Genomic DNA, 7,728 nt, shown 5'->3' on the forward strand with positions numbered 1-7,728 from the left:
AAGCGGGGGGGGGGGGGGGGACGCGCGGGTCCATCAAAGTGTGACTTGCTAATTGCGGCAGTAAACTCGGGGCTGCACGTTGTCCCGAGACATAAATAACTCGCAGAGGTTAAAGACGGAGTCGCGTGGAAGAGGAGGAGGAGGGGGGAGGAGGCGGGGGGGGTCATCACAATGGATTTGTTGATGTTCACGTGCGGCCCAGAATTCACAATGGGGGTAAAAGGTAGACGCGCGCTCTGCCAGAGTAAACACGGACGAGCTTGGCTCACGCCGCGTCGTACGAGTCCATGTATTCATGAACGGCGCGAGTCGCTAACTCGCACATACGCACGGCGGCATAACACGACGAGACGAGGGCGACGGAGCAACGGGATGCAGTACGATTTAAAACGTGAAGGAGATTTCGATTTAAAGCTTTCGTGACTGCAAGGATTCATCTTCTTGGTTCTTTCGGTATAGTCACGTAGAAGGGAAATAATAAAATAATAAAAAATTAAAACAGACCTGTTTCTTCACCTGAGAACGGCTGCTTGCGTTGTGGCCGAAACGTCGTGAGAATTATTTTATTATGTTTCATTTTTATTATTTTATTATTTCCTTCTACGTGACTATACCGAAAGAACCAAGAAGGTGAAGGAGATTGTTTTTTTAAGTGTGTGTGTGTTTTTTCATTATATCTCGTTCAAAATACTTGCGTTCGTATAGCAGCGAATCCACAAGGACTCGATCGTAAAAGCGATATCCTGCTCGGCCCGGTGTGTGTGTTGTGCGATTTGGAAAAGAGGGGAAGAATTCGACGGCCGTTCTGGGCGCAGGGACGCGAACGCGAGACACGCGGCCTCGGGCAACGGGCCAGGGCCAACGAGGAGTCGATGGCAGCGTCGGGATGATGATGAGGAGGCCACGGCGAGGCCGGGAACTCGCGGGGAGCGCCGTCCGCCCGAGTCGCGGCCATACAGACCCAAGGGAAGACCCCACTCACTCGCCTCACTGCCTGCGTTAAATTTGCGGTTCAGTTATCCATCGGCTCGCCCCAACACATCGCCAACCACGCCAGCCACCCAAACATCCCAAACAACGAACCAGTCACACCACCAATCACCCCCCCCCCCCAAAACCACACCAACCGACCACACAACGGACAACCACCGCCACACCAACAACCACACCGCGTAGCAGGCCGTGACGAGTCATGGCCAGGGCAGAGGGCAGTGCCACCGTGGCTGCTGCTGCGCTGCCCTCGGCTGACAGCAGCGTGCCCCCCCCCCCCCCAGCAGCCTCGCACAGCACCACCTGCTGTGCTGCACCTGCAGGGTGCACATGCTTAAAATCCTGCCCAGCTCCCTCCATGAGACGTGTTCGAACGACGGCAGGTTCGGCGCACGCCGTAAAGACGGCGCCATTGTGCCCATGAAGCGTTCACTTCAAGGTCGTGCGATGAACACGCGCCGTGAGCTCGATCTGGACGTGCGTTCACGTGATGATGATCATCATCACGTGATGATGATCATCATCATCATTTCGTGATGATGATGATCATCATCACGTGATGATGATGATCATCATCATAATTTCGTTTGCTTACCAGAGAGCCTCACTGAGGCTCAAGACTGTGGCGCAGGAGGGTCCTGCGCTTGAGTGTCTGGCTATGCTGTTCCATCAATGCGTGCGGGGAGGTGACAAGAGTGAGCCAGAGGAAACCCGTGCGCATGCGGGGATAACTCCCGAAGCTCCGCGCGCACGGGCTCACGAAACCACTTGCTTCACTGAAATATCCCGGTCGCAGCGCAGCCCTGCGGGGTTTGGGAGTTTCACAGATCTCTACGTGATCCACCAACTCTTGTCCCCCCCCCCCCCCCACCGAAACTTCGACTCAAGGAAGTGGATCACGAGGGCAGAAATGAGGCATTTACGACCAAAGCGGCACAGACGCGCGGCTCTCTTGGCGGCGTTGTCTTTGTCTGAGTTAAGGTTTTAGATTGCCAAGCAAGTGCAGGACTCGAGAAAACAACACACACTATCGTGATGATGATTATTATTATGAGTGCGGGTACAAATTATTACATGAATCGTTAATTCGCGTGGCGATCCTGCGCTTTCGCGATGGGCCCGGACCCGTTGCGCGATAACAACCGTCTAGACGTGCTTGGTAGACTTCATCAGAACGCGGGCGAGTTTGTTTATTTGTCTCTTTATCGATTTATTTGCCGATGCGATTCAAGTGAACGTGCCCTCGGCCCCGCGTGCGCACACAAAGAAAGGGAAGAAGCGGCGCCGTCAATGACCATCGCGGGCGCGAGTTTTAGGAACCATCTGATGGTGCCGACACAAGGGCACATACATAGCAACGTATCGTCATCGTTAGTATTCACGGCCCGGTGAGTGGCCCGCACGCGACGTCTGGCGATGAGCAAACTCAGACTTCAAGGGCGACTCGTTGCGCTGTGCGCGACTTTTGTGGATTGTAACAAGCAGCGGCGCTCCGGTCGCCTGCCCGGCACGGACTCCTCCTGACGAGGGCAAGCGCGAGTCGCGAACCATATCGTTCCATCATCTCCCTCTCGCTCTGTCTCTCTCTCCATGCGCGACGATGGCCACGTGCCCTGCTTGTGTTGTGCGTGGCGCGTGCAGCGCCATGTGCCGCGGCTCGTAATTTTTTATTGTATCTTGTTGTTGTTTGTGACTTTTTGTATCGAAATCGGCTCCAGTGCTATAGCTGTTAGCAGCAATAAAAGTGTTTTGAAAGTCAAAAGACTCCGTCTAGCTCCCTCTCTCTCCCCGTCTCTCTCCCCCGTCTAGCCCCCCCCCCCTCTCTCCCCCCGTCTCCCCTCTCCCTCTTTTTTTTAAACACATCTTAATCCATTTAATCTGAAAAAACAAGTATGAAATACCATACTCTTTGGTTCTTTCGGTAAAGTCACGTAGGTATAAAATAAAATAAATCACGACGTTTCGATTGCAACACAAGCATGGATCCCTGCAGTTACGAAAACTTCAAATATAAAATACCACTTCAGGGTGTCACTTGCGGATGTTTGTCGACTACCAAACCGCATGCATTCCCATCATCGCTGCCCACTCGCAGAGATATTCCACGGCACTCTCTTTTGTTTACGATCAGAGAAAGCAAGAAGATGCTCGGGGTTTCGGCATTTTGCTTCGTTCATCATTTAATTTTTTTGTTTTTTTTCAATGCTTTGCTTCATGTGCCCCCCCCCTTTTAATTGAAAGATACCCCCGTATGCCTGCTCAGTCATTTGCTGAAGGTTTTAGTAAATGAAACAGTTTGTGTTCGGTTGTAGATACGCGGCGTGACCAACAACAGCAGGGCACAGCCATTGGCGATCGAACCTCGGTGGAGTGACTATGAACCTAGACGAGATCTGAGATAAAGATAACGAATACAACACAATCGCGTTGCTCATAAATGTTGTAAGTAGGCAGCTTTGACTTAATGCGCGATTTAAAATAGAAACAAGACTGACGCTATAGGCCAGATGTTACTAAGCGTGGCGGGAAGGTCCGAAGATTGGAATAACGATTTTCATAGGAACGTGCAGCGTGACAGTACAACTGGGACGACGCTCTTACGTTACATTACTTTGCAGGCAGACTTAATCCGCCAGCGTCTTGTGAACACAATCAGCTTGGAGCACAGGGGCAGAGGAGTTCAGTATGGGGGGGGGGGGGGAAGAGGCGACGAGACAAAGCTAAAGCCCAGCGTGGTGAAGTATGGTCAAGCAACTCCCACGCACCGGCACGGCGCTGTGAAAGATCTCAACCAGCAGTGGATTGAGAATGGGCTGTGAAAGAGGAAGTTCACTTCAGAGAGAGCACGACCCGCAACCTGTGGCACAGCGCGGCCTCAGTGGGAGCACTGCGGCTCGTTTGATCGTCCACGTTCACGCACAGCCATCGTTGTTAATCCACGGCTGGACGAGGGCCTCCCCGTGCCGTGCGTGACATTGGGGGGCCGTTTGACCATACTTCACCACGCAGCCCCCTGCTGCCCCCCTCCCCACGTGGCCCCACAGACGCCCCCCCCCCCCGAGGCTGAACCGCGGTGCACTGTGGTCGCCCGTCCAGGCACTGACCAGGCTTCACCCCGGCTTGGCTTGCGAGGTTCTGACGGCGTCGTGCGCTTTGTGGCGATGGTGGCGGCTGCGCTGCACGTGGCGGCTGCTGCCTGCAGTGATCCGGAGCTGTGCGGGCAGCAGCAACAGCGAGGGTTGGTGGATCACCGCAACAGGGGGTGCCATACCATTGACTCGCCAGGAGAAGGCAGTACAGCAAATGTGTGGATTCCACCTGGCCCATATAAATTGCGATTTCGACGGATAATCCGGTTTCCTCCCACATGCAAACACTCCGTTAATTTACCGTTCCAACCTCAACATGTAGAGGATCACAGAGCTTGGGGAATTGTTTGGTAGCAACGGCCCAACTGCGTGTCCGCTGCTTTGTACGTATGTTGTATGTATGTTGAACTTCTTTCGCACCGTACGAGAGCGCATTACAATTTTGACATTACTACCACTCTGAATGTTGTTGTTGTTGTTGTTTTTGTCCCGAGGTGATTTGCTCCAAGGGGTGCCTTATAATGGTGGCGAGGCGCGTGGCCCGCGTCCTCTCGACGATGAGGCGGCTCAGCACGAGGCGCGCGGTTGCCGGGAAGCTGCTATCAGGGGGGTGGGGAGGGGAGACGCGGGGCGCGATTTGCGAACGCCAGCTTGTACGCGCCACGCCGTACATCCGACGAATACGCAGGGCTTTGTTGCCATTCCAAGAACCTGCTCTGGCCTTTCAGTTCCCCAAAAAAACCCCAACAAAAATCCCCGCGAACTCGATAAAACCACCGTGGTATATAAATCCCGATGCGTCGGTGGGCGAGACTTGTTCACATTCACGAACCCGAGAGGGCGAACTGAATGAAGGTGACATCTGGACAGATTGAGAGCGACGGAGTCGATTTGGCTCGCGCCCCGGCGGTCCCCGTTGCGCTGTTCGTGACCCGCTGGTCTCTGCGCGAGAGTTGACCGACCGCCGTCCAGGATTTTAAATTCGCAACTTTTCCCGATTGTGGCCAGCGAGTGGCGCGCGAGTCGCCGCATTGCACGCGGATTTTTTTTATCGTGATTTGTAAATATAAATATTTACTAGATGCAAATAAAAACATTGATCCCAAACACATTTATTTGGAAAAAAAACCCCGTGGAGGTTTACACGAGATATTTGTCCCATCACGCGTGGGGTGTTCCTATTGATTAGGCAGCGGATAGTTTATGACTTTGTGTATTGCAGGGGCACTCATTCAATTGCGTATCTTAGCCAACGAGGGTCCAGTGATGGGCAGACTGCACATCAACAACACCGCGCAGACAAAAGTAATTAACATTTTAATAAATCGGCTGTAGTTCAATGCATCATTTATTCTGGTCGCCAACGGCACGCGACATAATTACGTGGCAATGCAATGGGATGTTTAAAGCAATACACGTTGCTCGTCCTGCGTTTGGTTTAATATTTGACAAACTAATTAGCCATGCTGTCTCTCGTCGCCTTTGCAGCACGCTAGCGCTATTGTTTCTGTTGCGTATTAGGGAGTGGTGATGTAACCTTCTGCCAGGGACAATATATATTGTGATACTTATCATTCATAGTATCTATTTGTGTTCATTCATCCCATGCATGTATGCACAGATCGTCATATGGATTCTTGTCATAGTTCATAATCAACGATTTTTGGGTTTAGATCGCGTTATTTATAAATGTGTCGTAACCCTCCACCACCCGACACGGCCAATCAGTAAAAAAAAAGTGTCACGTTGACAAAAGACAAATAGTTCACTGCTTTAGCCCACCGGTGTGTTGAAGCGTGAAACCACAACATTTACAATTTGAGTAGCACGACGTTTCGCTGGTAATTGCATCCAGCATCATCGGGCAATTCGCCAGAATGGTGAGGCTCTGCTGTGTCTCCCGTTCTTATATAGAGCAGCAGCAGGGTGACGTCATCATTAACTCATTAACTCATCAGGTGCAAAGATTTGAGGGGGGGGGTTATTGTAATTATATACTTGATTAGTAATAAGGCTATTGTTACGATGCGAGTTGTAGATTAGTAATCATTTGGAATGTGTTCTATTGTGATTATGCTACATTAATAATCAGTTAGTGCTTGTTTCCCTTATAAGGAATTGTAATGCATCTTATTTAATAATACGCTTCCAGGCCGCACTAAGCCTGTAGCTGTCTGAGCGATTAAAGTTATTTCTGTTTCTCTCAATCTCAATGGATTCTCTAATTAGTCTTTGCCAGTAGTAGCTAGTTTTACACAACACTTCAACGTTGTCAAAATCAATTGAGTGTCCCTGTTGGCAAGCATGTTCTGCCACTGCCGACAGTTGTGTTTGCGATAGTTTAATATTTCTCTGGTGTTCTTTTAGTCTTACACTAACGTTACGCCCTGTCTGTCCAATATAGCATCTGCCACATACACAATTAATCCGATATACACCTTCTGTTGATAATTTAGGTAATTCGTCTTTAGTGCACGTTACTAGTTGTTGAATTTTGTGTACTGTACCAAATCTTACTGTAATGTTTTGCTTTTGCAAAACACGGGCTAATTTGTCAGTTACTCCTGAGATAAATGGTATTTTTATTGTTTTAATAATCTGATCGCTTTCAGCAGTGTTGCTTTGCGATCGTGATTTGGCATTTAGTGCTCTGTTAACTTGAGCATTATTGTAGCCATTCTGTCTTAGTGCTTCTTTAACATGTTTAATCTCTCTCACTAGACTTTCATCATCTGACACTGTTTTAGCCCGATGTATGAGCGTCTTGATTAGAGAGGATTTCTGAGCTGGGTGATGATGCGATTTCGCATTCAGATAGGCATCAGTATGCGTTTGCTTTCTGTAAACGCTGTGTGTTATTTTACCATTTGGGCCATGCCCAAGTAAAATATCCAGGAACGGGAGTGTGTTATTCACCTCCATTTCCATGGTGAACTGAATGGCCGGGTTTTGTGCATTGAGATGATTTAGAAAATCGTTAAGTGTATCTTTACCATGTGGCCAGACAACCAAAGTGTCATCCACATATCTAAACCAAAAGGATGGTTTTAATGTGCTCGAGGCAAGTGCTCTGGTTTCAAAGTTTTCCATGTACAAATTTGCTATAGCAGGAGATAAAGGAGAGCCCATTGCTGCTCCCTCCCTTTGTTTAAAGAATTCACCTCTCCATAAGAAGTAAGTGTTATTTAAACAATGGTCAGCGAGTTTCGGAATATCTTTTGGTAAATCTGTATTCTTTACCAGTGTATCAAGTAATTTAAGCGACTCGCTCACTGGAACCTTAGTGAATAGCGAAATCACATCAAAACTCACCAAAATATCATTCGGGTTAAGTTTAATATCTTTGATCATATTCACAAGATGTTCTGAATTTCTTATGAATGATGATGTCCTACCGATGTAGGGCTGTATTTGTTTAGTTACATATTTTGCTAATTTATATGTGGCAGAGCCAATTGTACTGACTATGGGTCGTAAAGGGATGCCGATTTTATGGATCTTTGGTAGCCCATACAGTCTAGGTGGTTTTGAAGCCCTTGGCTTAATTAGGAATTGCTCATTTTTTGGGATTAATGAATTTGCAATGATTGCAGTAGTCTTACGTTCCAGAGTATTAGTTGGATCTCGTTTAATTTTAATGTAGGTACTT

Source organism: Lampetra fluviatilis, chromosome 26, assembly GCF_964198595.1.
Source record: "Lampetra fluviatilis chromosome 26, kcLamFluv1.1, whole genome shotgun sequence".
In the NCBI taxonomy this organism is placed as follows: domain Eukaryota; kingdom Metazoa; phylum Chordata; class Hyperoartia; order Petromyzontiformes; family Petromyzontidae; genus Lampetra; species Lampetra fluviatilis.